Genomic DNA, 15532 nt, shown 5'->3' with positions numbered 1-15532 from the left:
TAATTGCCTGCTTCTACTCAAAATGTTTAGCGAAAATCGTTTTTTGGCGAGCTGCCTCCTGACCAACAGTACCAGGCCTTTTCCGTCTCACGCTAAGCACTGTAAAACGAAGAAAACATTCTGTTGATTTAAGAAATGCGAAATACTAATTAAAAGTATTTTAGAAAATGGGCACATTATAAGTAAACATGCTGTAAGAACGTTTCCGTTTAATTAACACAAAAATTTGTCGTTCTGATCAGTAAACTCGACTGGAGTTTTAGTCGAGTTCATAGAGTTTTTTAAGCGGTTCTCTTAGCTTTTGTCGTCGTATTTTGGTTGTTTAACATTGGGCAGGAAAAGAAATGAAGAAGACATGCAGGGAATGAGTTTTAACACGTACTCGGAAAATACCAACAATATATTTGTTGTTTCTATTTTCACAAAGAGACCAAACTTATAAACCTTAAACACCAATGCAATTTGCCTTAGACTTCATTAAAGATTAATTTTATCCTGTAATGGACGTCATACTCGTGCCAAGCGCTATTGTTGTTTGCGCTTATTTACAAGGTTTCCCATTTGCAGTCATTATATTTGGTGCCTGTGGAGAGACAAATGACTGGTATCTAGGTTTGAGTTCAAACTAGTCATTTTCACCGAGAGAAGATTCACTCTACAAAGAATTGAAGATTAAAATTTAAGCAAACATTACAAAATCTCCAAAACAAGCTAAAATGGTTAATCGTATTTTTTTCTAAAAAAAACTTTTCAGAAAAAGCAACCTTTACCTTAAATTTCAATCAACAGAGTTAAAAGATCCGTTTTAAATTACAGGCCAGCTGTCTGTTTTCATTAACTATTACAGAGAATAAACAAAGTTTAAACGGTGAGTAATTAGGAATTTCGAGAGGCCCTACCGTGTAAATGTTTTATTACTTCGTCATCCGACTGACCTTCTCGTTGGCAAACTAATTTAAAGAAAAGGATGACGAAAAGACTGCAACTTAATTCCTTTTTAAAAATCCACGAGTGATTCTTTTATCTGTGTGAACCCAGACGTTAATATATTATTTAATATTACTTCATTCTAATCGGGTATAGAAAACGGAAAATCGTTCTTGAATTTATCACAAAATACTCTTTTCAAAAATTGCAACATCATATTTTCACTATATACTACGAAAATACGAAAATCCATGTATACTGCAGTGCACAAAAGGGGGGTTATTCTAGGAAGTAAACGAGAAAGAACCCGGAGAACTCATCAGTCAATATTCTCATTTATAGGGATTGGGAGCTCAGAACCTATCTTCCACCTTAAAGGGTGAAATACGAAATTAATAAATTGAAAAAAATGATAAAATGAATAAAAAGCGATAAGCTTACATTTATCTGTAGATTTATCATATATATTCTAAGGAAATCCTACAGTTGCAGCTGACTTGAATAATTTAAAAGACATAAAGTATGCTAATATTCATGGGCACCCATTGCAACGACGATTTCGTCCTAAATACATTGAAAACACTTTTTAAGCTATCCAGAGTACTTTAAGATATCTAGAAACGATTCTATAAGCGGCGCTGTAAAATTTGTATCTGTTCGGTCATCCTAGGGGAACTTGAGTCTTTTCGAAATTACAAGGGCTTGAGTATTATTTTCCCGAAAATTTAGATGAAATTTGACGTATTACGAAAGTGAGACATTTTCTAATTCCTCTCTCCACCACATTTTTGAATTATATGAAAAATAGCCTAACTTGGGAAGAAAAATGCGAAAATTAAACTTCAGAAAATCGTAGGGAATTTACTAGACAAGCTTTGAAAATTGTACATGAATGGAACGGCCATCTAGAAATTTTTAGCCGTCTTGAAGTAAGAGAAAATTCTAGGCAATATTTGCTTCTCGGAACAGATCACATTTTAAAGAAAACAGTCGTTGGGTGCCCCTGAATAATAAAAATTAACTATCTAATAAAGACGTCAAGATGTTTAACTGATGACTAAGCCCGCGGGTGACTTTTTCTGCTTTTCCATAATAACAGTCCGATCGCAATCGGGAGCGGTTCATTCCCGGCCAAGACCTTCAGTATGGCAAGTCGTTTAGCAGTGTTAGCGCTCTTTCTGGTTTGTGTTGTCTGGGGAGGTTGGCTAAACTACGTTGCAACTGCTCGCGTTGAAGGTGAGGGAAACAGATTCAGCTATTTTTCAATTTCAGGCTTTTTCTTCGCTAACATCACTTAACCTTCTCATTTGCCGCAAAGATCTTCTTTGTAATTATTTCAGCTATTATATGCACAAAAAGATCTTGTAGGGTCGCAATTTGTCATGAAAGCTTAAAACTGAAAAATTTTGTCGGGCGCCTCCGATGACCAACCGCCACCTGAACCGTGAGCCTGGAGTTACATACAACTTCAGTATGTTACGAATGCGAATTTTTCAGTGGGGCTTAGGCTAAGTTAGGTTAGATCTGTAGATATTAACTTAACAATCAAAGGAGATTTTGCCATCACGAGAGAAACTTTGAAGTTACCGTGTTCGGCGGACGTCTTCATTCCCACCCCTTTAAAACACACGCTACGCCAGTGACTGCGTAGTTGCTATAAGTAAGCTTTGCGCATCTAAAAGTTTGACCGGTTTCAAACTTTGGGCAATAACTCCCAACGACACATTGCTAGAAATTAGGGACAAGATGGCGCTTGCGCGTGCGCACTAAGGCCATAATGGCTGCGAATTCGTATAAGAAAATGTATGGAGATAAGGAAACTTGTTCAAATACATCGATTATGAGCTTACGGGTCTTCGGTGCACGACTCGAAACATGTTAAGTGCTGTGTAACCTTCGCACCTTCGCAGGTGTTTTATTCCAGCTTTTTTCTTCGTAAAACAGATCCACAGAGCTCAAATTATTTAAAAAATCGCAGGGGATACGCTTTCCCTGACTACGATCGTTTTTGTCCGTCATTTTGAATATGAGATTCCGCTGACAATTAATCACGGGCGCGAAATGTCCACGATTTCTGTCAATGCGCAACAACATGCGTAAACATGCAACAGGGTGTTCAAAGGGACGGAACATGTAACAACAAAGTACAATACGAAATACGGCAAAGAGTCAAATGAGGGATTGCTATAAATAAAAAGACCTAAAAACAATCATTATGTAGCTTGAATCGGCGTATTAATGTTACCTCTCTTCAGACCAACGGGTTGCTCTTGGCGCTCCGCAGCTTTAAAAGTTGAATTGCTTCAAAACTGTGTACGTTCAGCATTGACGTTACCTTGGGAACAAAGTTTTGACAGCCAGGGCCCAGTTGTTCGAACACCGGTTAGCGCGAACCCAGGGTTAAAATTTAACCAGGGTTTCTTTTTCTTTTTATCAAAAGCACTCTCTCGGATAATTTCTTCTATTCTTTTTAGAGTATCCAGTCATCAAACTGTAGGGAAAGAGAATTAAACTGAATATGCTTTTTAAGCTCTCATATCTGAGTTCAAATTTCGCACTAACGCAGCTTTGAACAACCCGGCCCAGTACGCTTGGCAAAATTTGCATTTTTCTATTAAAAACCGTTTTATTTCTAGATTTGCTAAAATTATAAGTTATAAATTATAAATTATTACCTTACACTTTATCTAGCATTATTTAATCAAACTTATTTAAACCCTTTCCGAAGTGAGTCTCTCGAAATTTCATTACCGACGGTCTTCTGCTGGTAAAACATCAGTTCTTTTATGTACAAATCAAATTTTATTTTTGAATTACTCTTTCCTCGATTTGTAAGGTTTTTGATGGGGTCATTTTACTACCACGACCAGAATTCTTTTCGTTTTTCCTTTCACATTAAAATTTGGTCATCCCAGCGAGGTTTAAATAACAAAAGCCCTAATTTGCACAAGAAAGCAAAAACGCGAAGGAACATGGTAATAGTAGTAGTAAAATGACGCCATCATGCAAATGGCCTATTCGATAACACTAAACACTTAATTTTTGGCTCTGAAAACATAAAACAATTAAATTTTAGGCATTTCAACACTAACAGTGAAAAAAAAATCACTGTAACAGTAATTTTTTTTCCATGAAGATACAAAAATTTCTCCAGTAAGGCAAATATTATCTTGTTTAGTATATCAAGGACTTGAGGCCATTTTTTGACAATTCCCGAAGACTACCCAAGATTTCCGAGAAGGAATTCAAAAAACTTTTTATCTTATTTCCATTTTATATTCTTATGTGAAAGATGTATCTTTTAAAGTGTACAGATACGATTTTTTTCCCGAAAACCCTCCGAACATCTAAAAAAAGGTATAATTGCCTATTTTTAACGAATTTTACCTTAAAAAGGTCACCTAGAATTTTCGGAAGCCTTTTTTCTGGCTGGAATTTTCGGAAAGGTAAGTTTTGATCCCTATAATTTTCGGATCATTAGACTTTCAGCTAGGAAATCCGAACAGATGAACAATTTTTAGGGGATAAAAATATGCCTATGTCTACCGTTTAAATACTGAAATATGTTTAACAATGCTATGCTTAAGTGGTTTTGAACTATATTATTCTCGTTGGGTGCCCCTGAGACTAGACGGCCTTACCAAAATTATATTACTAAAACTGCAAGGACCTTGAATTATGAGCACTGAGCAATGTGTTGAAGAAGCATAAGCACGAGCACAGGGGTGCAGTTAAAGGTTTCATTTCGCCAATGTGCCAAATCTCAACCGCGAAAGAAGTTACTGAAAGAAGGAATTCGTCAGATAATCCTCTGTTTTAACTGTCACGCCATCAAAAATTAGTTTGTAACTTATAAAGATCAATAAACTTCAAATTTAATAGAAATTAGAAATAACATTGAAAATAGAAATCGAAACCATTCAATACAGAAAGGCCAGAATCTGGAAGATGAAAGAAAGAAGCCTAGCCAAGAATCGATTGAGGTCTGCGCGATATTTCATTTGAGAGATGCTAGGGAAAATATTTTACTCAGATTTAAGGTGGCTCCCTAGAGTAAATTGGCCGTGCGCAGCGTGAGCACTAGTATGGCGCGAGCTTTAAAATCCGCGCGACGTTCACGCAAAAATTAAAACAAACATGGCCTCTCAGTTTCGAAATATTCCCCCCAAAACACTTTATTAACTTTCTATTGAAGCTCATTGCGTAAAAAGTTTGCTTAGTGTAGGTCAAACATTTATTAGAGGAGACAATGTTACACCGGTTACAAGTCACTATCGATCTCCAAAAGAGTAAATTGTATGTAAAAGCAAGCAGAAATTTCTCAAAGACATCAATTCTTTCGCTTCAAAAGTAGACAAACGTTAAATAGACGAAGTAAATGGACAATCTTTTTGCTCAACGAGAAATAATTTTTACTCACAGACTGACCCTTGACGAAAGCAATAGTTTTCCGTCGAGACCTACGGTCTTGTACATGTAGCTGAGGACATGATGTACGATTTATAGATCGGCGCCATCTTTTACAGCAGACTTTTAAAGAAAAACTTCGCCGTCGAAATTATCCCTAAAGAAGAACAAGGTTGAAAAAGTATCCGGAAGTGGGCTAACATTTGAAGATCTGCAAACAGTGTACAGCAGATTAGGAAATAAAGGGCTTATTGCGATCCTTGCACAACCACCGTCTTCATCGCCGACGATCGCCATCCTCAGTGACCACTACGCTTCGAATTTTAGCTGCAATAGTCAAGTACTTCTAAGAAAACATCCTGTGTTAGGTATAAAATTGAATCCGCTATCTCTCCTTTTTCAACTGGCGAGATATCACCGTAATGATACTAATAAACGGCTTCAAAACAATGGCTTCCATAATCTTCAAAGAAACCACATGTTTTCAATAGCTTTTTGCATTATGCGCATGCGGGCGTGATGGCTCGCGCGCGTATTTTGCTCATACGACCCCGAACCACGCGTGTTTTTCGGATTTTTGTGACGTCAACGCAGTTAATTAACCGTGAATTTCTCCCGTTTCCTTCGGTAAATTTTTTAAAAATCGCCTCATAGCTTGATAGTTGCAGTACCTTTGTACTTACCTATTTTTGTTAAAATCTGTAAGAGCTAAATTCCTCCATTAAGAAAAAATACAAATTTCAAAATATTGGCAAAACCGTCTTAACGACCCCATGTTTTTTCCACTTTAAAATGTTAAGCAATATCGTTAATATAAAGTGGCAAAGTTTAAAGACATTTCACCGTGGGAAATAAGAAATATTAAGAAAAAATGATCAAAAATGACAAAATTACTGCCTGACTAAGGATGCCATGTTGCCATGGCAACGGCCTTAATCCAGAAAATGAAACTTCATAAAGGAGACTTCTTATATTGGTAACCTTAGCGGTGAATCTCGTGAACAAAATCGCAAGGGCAAAGTGACTAGATTTCGTTCTGTAACGTATGCTAGATAGCTAGGGTTATTAGTAAATACTCTAGGGAGCCACCTTAAAACAGCTTTGTATAGAGACGCCATGTTGGTGTTCCTTTGAGGGGTTCGATATGGCGGTCGGGAAATCAACAGAAACATCTGTTTGAGTTTCTGCAAAGGCGTGAATTTATCGCTTGAGGAACTGATAAAGATTAAAGTAATAATTACTTATTCTCAGACTGAGGCAATTAATGTTTAGATGGCAAAACTCAACCTACATGAGAGCTTTCTTGCAATTGGTCGCCACTTAAATTCCGCGTCACGCAAAAACTTGGGCAACTGTTTAAGTGTCCACTATCTCAAAACGAATTAGGACCCTTTCGAGCTGAAAATTTGTAAAAATAAAGGTATTAAGCTTTTTGTAAGACCTCATGAAAGTAGACACTCAGGAGAATCAATAATTTCTTAGTTTGAATTTTGGCGACGTCATGTAAAAACCTTGGATTTCTTCACTTGATATGCTGGTGAATAAAAGAGCACAGAGGTGGGATGTAGTATATACTTACAGATTTTTTTTCGCATTCATTATTTCTTGCGGTTTTAGTGATAGAATATAACCGCATCATCATTTTCAAGGAAGCGATAAACGACAAAGTTCTTCCTGGTCAAGTGATAAGGACTGAGATGGTCCCAAACGAGGGAAGCTGCCGGGTGAAGTGCTTTTTGCAGCCAAACTGTGTATCCATCAACGTGGGGCCTGAAGTTGAGGGAACACGAACATGCGAGTTGAAAAATTTCACCGATGAAAGCGAAACACAAGCTGGTTTGGAGGAAAAGAGAGGTTACATACACTTTGTTGTTGAGGTAATAAAGGATGAGGACAATGAGTGAATCGAAGTTGGACATTCAGTAAATCTTTGTTTAGCGAGTGTATTATCTGTATTATAGTCACCTTTATATACATTAACACTTTTTTTTTTTATGCAGACGCTGAGCAACGCTGATTCTCTTACCTTTATGAATCTCATTTTCAGTTCTCAGATAATAAAAAAAATGTCCAAAATTTGCACTGAGTGTCAATTTGTGTAAGAACCTTTTAACTAGATAACTAGGAAAAAATCAGTTTCAGTTACTTTCGAATAAACTTAAAACTCTCGCACTGATCCAAAACGTCGGCTTAAATGGTTCCCTATTTCCTTGAAAAGTGCGGCCGGAGGTTTCATGAAGTATTGAATGATATCGGGACCTACCTGTTAATGTTTAAAAAAATTCATACAGATGTGTCAATGGACCAATTCCGATATATCAAAATTCATACATGGCTCTGAGGCTTGGGGGAATAAAACAAAAGAAATCATCTTGAGGCTCAGCAATGACTACACTGTGAATAATGCATTTCTTTTATTTTATTCCCCCAAGCCTCGGAGCCAAGTATGAATATTGATATATTGAAAATGGTCTATTAATCCCGAAATTAACATATTAATTCCCCGTCATGTTCGTTTTTTAACTGTTTTTCCGGCACTTTTGTCATTATAGCCGTTGCCCTGGAAAGTACTTTCTGTGCCAAGTTGGGTTTACAAATAAAGGATACAGATGTTTCTGTCCCGAGGGTTTTAAAGGAGATCGGTGCGATGAAGGTAATGTACACTCAATAGGCAACAATCTCGTTCCCAGGTTCTCTCTCCTTTGGCTGATTGACAAAGTTTTGTTTCTGTAATTTTATTCTCTTTTACTCCATTCTTACTTTCATGCATTCCCCCACTTTATCAAGATAAAGTTGATTTGTCATGGATCATTTTACATTACCATGCATGGTTAACAATTAAAAAAATTAAAACGAAAAGTTAAGCACTGATAAAATTAACTGGCCTGACCTCAACATATCATAGACGCAAAGACAAAGACAAATGGAGACCAAAAGTGTTTGTCAACATGTTCAAATATCCACACACATGACCATGTACGTAAATGGCTCCATTAGTTCGATTTTTCAACGGATTCATTTCAATTTTTGTTCTGAGAAAATATGGTCATCGTCATCATCATCATCATCATCATCATCACCATCATTAACATCGTCCTTATCATTATCATTATCGCCATCATCTGCATCAACATCGTCAACATCGGCAAAATGTCTTTCACCTCATTATATATTCAACTTGGCAAAAGCTTAGCTTTGACAATCGGGCCGGAAAAGGAACTTTTATTCTTAGGCAGTGTCAATTATAGTGTAGATGAGGTTCTTATCATACCAGATTGTTCCTGGAAGCAGCAAAGGTGAAGTAAAAATTAAAGAAGCGGAAAGAAATTTCAACTGGGAATCCTCAACAAGACATTCATGCTCCGAAGTCATTAAATTTTCCTAATTCAATGCCACCCCAATACCAAATGTTTTGTAAATGAAATTTGGACCTCCGCATTTTCTATTAATTATTGCTATTATTATTATTAAAGTGTCAATAACAAAATGCTTGAATCTGATTGGTTCTTAACAGCCCATATTTATAGCTTAATTTTGCTAATTGAACTCCAAAACTGTGACCTGTCCGATTACCAGGAGCTTGTATATCAGACAAAAAAAAATTGGACAGTCAAAGAACCAATGAAAATCAAGAAGCAGATGCCATTTAAGCCAATAAAATTTAATTACATAGCACATGATAACCAATCAAAATCAATGAAAAATAGTGACCAAGAAAAGAAAAATGGATGAAACTAACTGGTCCAGTGACTTTTATTCAGATGCTTTGGAATCGTTCTCTTACATTAATATATATTCCAAGACTGAGATTCTCGCATTTTGTCACTGACACAATTAGTTGTGATAGGATGTCGCGTCGTAGAATTCAGGCGTGCTACGCGCACGCCGACTTGAAATTACCCGCACGATTTCTCCCTGAATTGTACTCCACTCAGTCCTATTACCATTATTATTATTATTATTATTATTATTATTATTATTATTATTATTATTACTATTATTATTATTATTTCTTTTTTTTTGAGGGGGGGGCATACCTATAGAGCGTTTTCGCTCACGTGGCCAGCATATATGCAAATTTATGAAAACAAAAGAAATTGTTAAGAAAGAGTTCAACTCTCTCAAGTCTGCTACACAGCCGTTTTTAGTGTCGTCACGCAACGCTCTTTCCCTCCGTGGGGAGGAGCGTTGCGTGACAACACTAAAAACGGCTGTGTAGCAGACTAAACTCTCTCAAGATTTGTTTTAAACGTCAACATGGCCACCGTGACGTCATGTGAAAACGCTCTATAAGGGGAAAACACATGGTGATGAAGACGCTTCGGAATTCATTATTTTTCAGTCTACAAAAACTATGCTGAGCTGTATGAAGCTGGTGTTCCAAAAAGCGGTGTTTATACCATCGACCCTGACAATGCTGAAACCTTTCAAGTATACTGTGACCAAACAACAGCCGGTGGGGGGTGGACTGTGTTCCAAAAGAGACTGGACGGCTCGGTAGATTTCTACCGTGGCTGGGATGACTACGAACACGGTTTCGGAAATCTGAATGGTGAGTTTTGGCTCGGATTGGACAAGATACACCGCCTGACAAAAGGACACAGCAAGCTTCGGGTTGATCTGGAAGACTTCGACAGCCAAGCAGCTTACGCTGAATACGACCCATTTGGTGTTGGTGATGAACACAGCAAGTACAAGCTGGAACTTATTGGACAATACGCTGGTAAGACGCAACACCAAATTTAAAAAAGAAATAATAATGAAGTTCCACGCCGTCGTAAGGCCAGTGCAGTAATTTTAAATTAAAGTTTATACGATTTATGTGCGCGATCTGTAAGCCAACAAACACGCTGCGATTTATCGGGCAAACCATTCTATCAAAAGAAATTGAATGCGAGTATTATTTCTCGAATAATGTTCCAACAAGAGAGAATAATCGGTCGGGGAGGCAATCTTAGCCCGCTGCCCGAGATATGTGATTTACACTAAAGTTATATTTAGAGGCTGGATTAAACGGAAATTTATTCTGCGCATTTAAATCAATTCTTTGAAACGTCACCACCAAGTCCACCACGATTAACGCCTCGTCCAAAATAATTTGTTTCCGTTTGAAAATGTATTTATTTCGCTGTGTTAAGGCCCGCCTTCCACACCTATACGCTGAGCGTTTTCATCCAAAACGCATCGATTGGAAAACGCTTTTGAAAGTATCGCATCGCGTGGATGGTCGAAAACGCATCAAAACGAAAACGATGACGTCATATGTACCACGTGGGTCGTAAAATATCGCAGGGGCGTGCATTAGTATAGCCTGCGTGGCAGGCGTTCGAAAGGGAAGGGAAGGGAATTAGGGCGCGAGACCACGCGCGTTTCTCTCGCGCCTTAAACTCCCTTTCCCATCCCTTTAAAACGCCTGCCACACAGGCTAGCATTTGTAGCATGCGCGTAGGGTTCAACTTACGTCACAACGCGCAATTTTACCGTTTTTGGACGTTTTAGTGTGGACAGTCAAAAAGGCATCAAAACGGTAGCTTTGGAGGCGAATCGATCGCTGTGTTTTCGCTGACAACAAAAACGCATTAGTGTGGACAGAGCCTTATTGCGACACACCAAGAGAGCATAATAACCCCCTATTCTAACTGACAACACTGAATAAAAGTTTGCGGACCACTCCAGAAACCAACTTCCGATAAATTTGAAGCGTTTAATTGGTGTAAAAATAATTTAGTGAAATTCGCATATTCCAAGGGCGAGAATGGGTGTTTCCATCTTTGTTCCAATCTCTCTTGGTTTCTTTGGTATTTGAGTTTTAGCGCTAAATAAGATATAGGAAGCCGTTTCTCGCGTTGCTAGGTGATCGCTTCTCTTATTCCACCTATTTTCATTTTAATAGACGGTCCGAAAACCGGGCACAAGTTACTTAACGGGCAAGCCGAGGCAAGCCTTTTGTGCCTATTGTAGTAGAGAGACGCTCATTAGTAAACCTATACCGAATTAGTATGCAGGAAGACACTGACTAGGCACTTAATTAGTATGGAGGAACGTAATTTTACCCTAGGTTAAAAATAATGGATGACGTCATAGACTATCCCTAAAGCGACTATCCCTAAATTATCCTTAGCTATCCACCAACGGGGCTTAAATTAAAGAATTAAATTTAAAAACTTAGAAGTAATTTAAAAAACTGGCAACTGTTGTTCGGTATTCCTGTACCCGATCTTTAACTCAGACGTTTCTTAATTTTACCGATCTACTATGTTTCAGCGATTGCATTGTTTTAACGCGATTCTTCGAGAGTGTTGTAAGAATAGTTTGTTCATAGTAGCTTGCTATAAGCACGCGTGATTATTCCAGCTCGCTTTGTTTGACAGATATAGGCGAACTTCAGGGTCGTAACGAGTTATATGGGATCAGGGATAAAAGGCAAAAAATGGGGTGGGATCAGGGATCACAGGCCCGGGATCTGGGATCCTTAGTCGTGGGAGCGGGATCAGTACTGCTGTGAGGTGATCAGGAACAGTTTTCCGACAAAAAAATGCTCTAAGGGGAAGGACCTGCTCTCGTTTAAGAACTTAGTTGTATTTTTGGCGTAACAATTTGTTCCTGTACTTAAGTGTACGCAATACGACTTTTTTTAGTACACCGCTGACTCTCGGTTGGGAGTTGCCTAGCTATTGACTCATTTTGTTTTGACTCATTTTTTGTAACTATACCTTACATTCACTGAAATATCGAATTGGTCTGGGTTTTTTTGACTGCCAAACAAGGACTTAATAAGAAAAAATTCATACAATGGACGTTACCTTTAGCCAATGATTTCCTTCTGCACCCCGAACAATGATTTTATACATTCTCTTTCGACAGTGAAAGACGAGGTTTTTCAATGGACAAAACCCTGTTATCACAGCATTTGTTATTGCGCTTGTTACTGTAACTTGTATTTTTCTGCTGACCATGCTCAACAGACAATACATGGTCTCTTGCAAGCCTTTAGCAGCTCCTGATTCCAAACCTCTGATCAACGCTCATATCAAGTGGCAAGTGTCGGGAGAAGACGGCAAATAACGAAGCCTGTTCTTATTATGCTAGGGAGAAAGTGTGCGAAACATCTTAACTAAACTTACAAAGCCTTACAAGGCGAAGGAGTAGTCGATCCTGGCTCTGTAAAATAATATAGTTTCTTAGCTCGTTGTTCGGCAGGCCAGTGGCCTTTATCTTCGCCCAAAGAGACTCAATCTGATCTCGTTTTGCTACTTAAAACTTAGTCAAAATTCTTTAAAAGTCTTGCCTTTTGCAGGTACCTTTTTAGAATAGCTGTCCCAGCTTACTCCATCCGCAGAAAGCTGGTAAACTGCTTACAATTATGTCATGGGGTAACTCAACCGAATATAATTGAAACATCAGTAAGAGGATTAAGTGAGATGGAGAGGTATACAACTAGAGGTCATGTGGCTGAAAAGAGTTCACTTGGTCAACTGGTGCTACCAAGGCGACGACTGAGAAAAAGCTAGCTAGTGCAAACCCCATTTATTCTGAATCGATCAGCCAATCTTACTGACATTTCTTTTTGTGTGAATAAAACTTTGCTAAATGGAATTGATCTCTTTTTAATTTAAAACGGACCGGGCAAAAAACAAAAAGGGGTTGGTTTTTTACAAAAAACGTGACGGATATAAGAAACTTCCCGTATTTCCGTCGAGTTTACAAAATACGGAAACACGTTATTTCGTCCTGTGAAACGCTCTAAATGTGAGCCGTTTAAAGTGTAACTATTATGATAGAAATGATGATAACTAATGGAACTGGCTGGAGTAAAAAACTCTCCAGTCAGTAACTTGGCTGGGACTCTGCTGAAGAAATCGAGAGACACCTAATTTTGCATTTTATTCAGGTCAGTATCCGGAGCAAATGTGTAGACTAGAAAGTATCACCTATTTACGTTTATTTACAAGGGTGTGATAAGTAGACTGTAACATAGTTGAGGTTAAATGCCCTATTTGTAACGGTAAAAATGCCCGTTTTACTTATTTGGAGTGCCGCTACTCTCTCATTTTCCCGCCGAAACGTCTAAAGAAAGGTTAGTTAGGACCATTAATAAAAATCTACGGTAAGAAATGAGATTTGTGTTTATAATTTTAGGGACTGCCGGTGACTCTCTTACAGTGCATCATAAAATGTCATTCTCCACCAAAGATCAAGACAATGACCAAGCTAACGGGAGCTGTGCCATTTGGTTCGAGGGAGCCTGGTGGTACAAAACATGTCATGTCTCCAACTTAAATGGTCGCTATCTTAATGGGAATCACTCCTCTTATGCTAACGGTGTAAACTGGTTGCGCTGGAAAGGTTATCATTACTCCGCCAAGCGGGCTGAAATGAAAATCAAACCAGTAGAAGCCTAATCCGTACAGTTGAGCCCTGTCCACAGACACCGAAGGGACAAAGCAACTACTATGGAGATTTCCGTTTTAAAGATGTCACTATGATAACGCTAGTTGTCACATTCAAGACCCCGCTGATTGTTTTATTTGTAGCCTGAACATGTAACAAGCGTTATTTAGGGCACTCAGAAGGGCTCTGGTGCTCGCAACCTAAACCGGCCTGGATGACCAAAATAACGTCTCCTGCGCCCAGGCTAGTCTTAAGTGTTAAGCAACCAAATAGTAGTTCCATAATTGTTTATAAAATGTACCTAAATTGATTAATATATAGTAGTGAAACACTGAAGGCCATTTATACGAAAACATAAAAGTAAAATAAAACGACGTGTCTCGGATAAGATACGTCGCTTACATAAGACGCGTACTTCCAATTTCAGAAACCTGCTTCCCATAATGAAACAAAGTTGAGCCGTTAGCATGTAGCATACTATAGTGATAGTTTTTTTCAAACTTTATTGTTTGCTTTTAACTAAATCTTTTCTGCTGGTAATCTCTTGCCACACCTGGTGATAGGGATCGATATGCTTGGTCAGTGCTTCGAATTGTTGCTAGTGAGAGTTTCAATGATTTTACGGGAAGAAGAATTTTAGAGAACTTTTCTTCCTTTTTTGTTTTTGTTTTTGCTTGCTAGGTATTCGGTGCACTTTTTGCGCTTTTCAGAAAGTTGTATACAACATATGTGTTCATTTTAAGCTAAAATTACAATAAAAATGCAGGTGAAACAGCATTCAAATGCCACATGTGTTTCTGTCTTACCTTGTTAGTTGCGTTTATAATTGTCAGCCCTATTGAAAGGTTACAGTCTGCTCATACACCTTGATTTTACATATTATTCGCGCCTGACCATTGAGGAATTTTCTGGAAGCTCTTATCTAATAGATTCCCTACGATTTTCTGAAGTTTAATTTTTTATATTTCTTTTCCAAGGTTAGGCTATTTTTCGTGGACAAAAGAAGACTAAAATTTCTGGGTTCGAAAATGTGATGGGGAGATAAATCAGAAAAATTCTCACTTTTGTAAAACGTTTTAACGTTTTAAAATTGGATCTAAAATTTTTGGTAAATAAATATTGAAGAGCTCAGAAATTTCTAAAAGAATCAAGTTCCCCTAAGATGACCGAACAGATACAAATTTTATATCTTCGCTTAGAATGCATTTTTAGACATCTAAAAGTACCCCGGATAGCCCTAAAAAGTGTTTTCAATACATTTAGGAGGAAACCGGCTTCGTTGGGTACCCCTGTATAGTTAACGACCATCTTATATGCGGACACCATAGTAGGTTTAAAATCCAGTAGCTATAGATTTTGCATATATTCAGCTTAGTTCTGGCTAGAAAATAATCGGTTCCATTTATCTTGAAGGCAACTGAAAATACCCTCTTTGAACGGTCGGCATGCCGTTAGGAAACGTCCTCCAAAGTGGGGGTGTTTAAAAAGGGACCTTTTCTTGGTAGTGGAGGGAAAACGGTGGCTTCATCTTTGGGACGGAGACACCCGTGGTGGAAGTAACACTTTCTTGGTCTGCAGTGTTTTTTTCTGCTCCCTTTTCCCTCCTGAAACAAACAGTTCTTCTAAGTTGGCATAAAAAAATAATGAAATTTTGTCAAAATAACCTGCACTCAAGTCAATGATAGTCTCTGGCACACCGGCCTCTATCCAAACGTCAAATTCTCTACAATCATATATTAACCTATTGTGATCGCGTGTGTGTTAGGCTAGGATAAATTCTGCTCATAAAATGACTTATTCTGCCTGC

The sequence above is a fragment of the Porites lutea genome, chromosome 2 (assembly GCF_958299795.1).
Source record: "Porites lutea chromosome 2, jaPorLute2.1, whole genome shotgun sequence".
NCBI lineage: Eukaryota > Metazoa > Cnidaria > Anthozoa > Scleractinia > Poritidae > Porites > Porites lutea.
The sequence above is the reverse complement of the archived record's forward strand: the minus strand, read 5'-3'. Positions refer to the sequence as shown.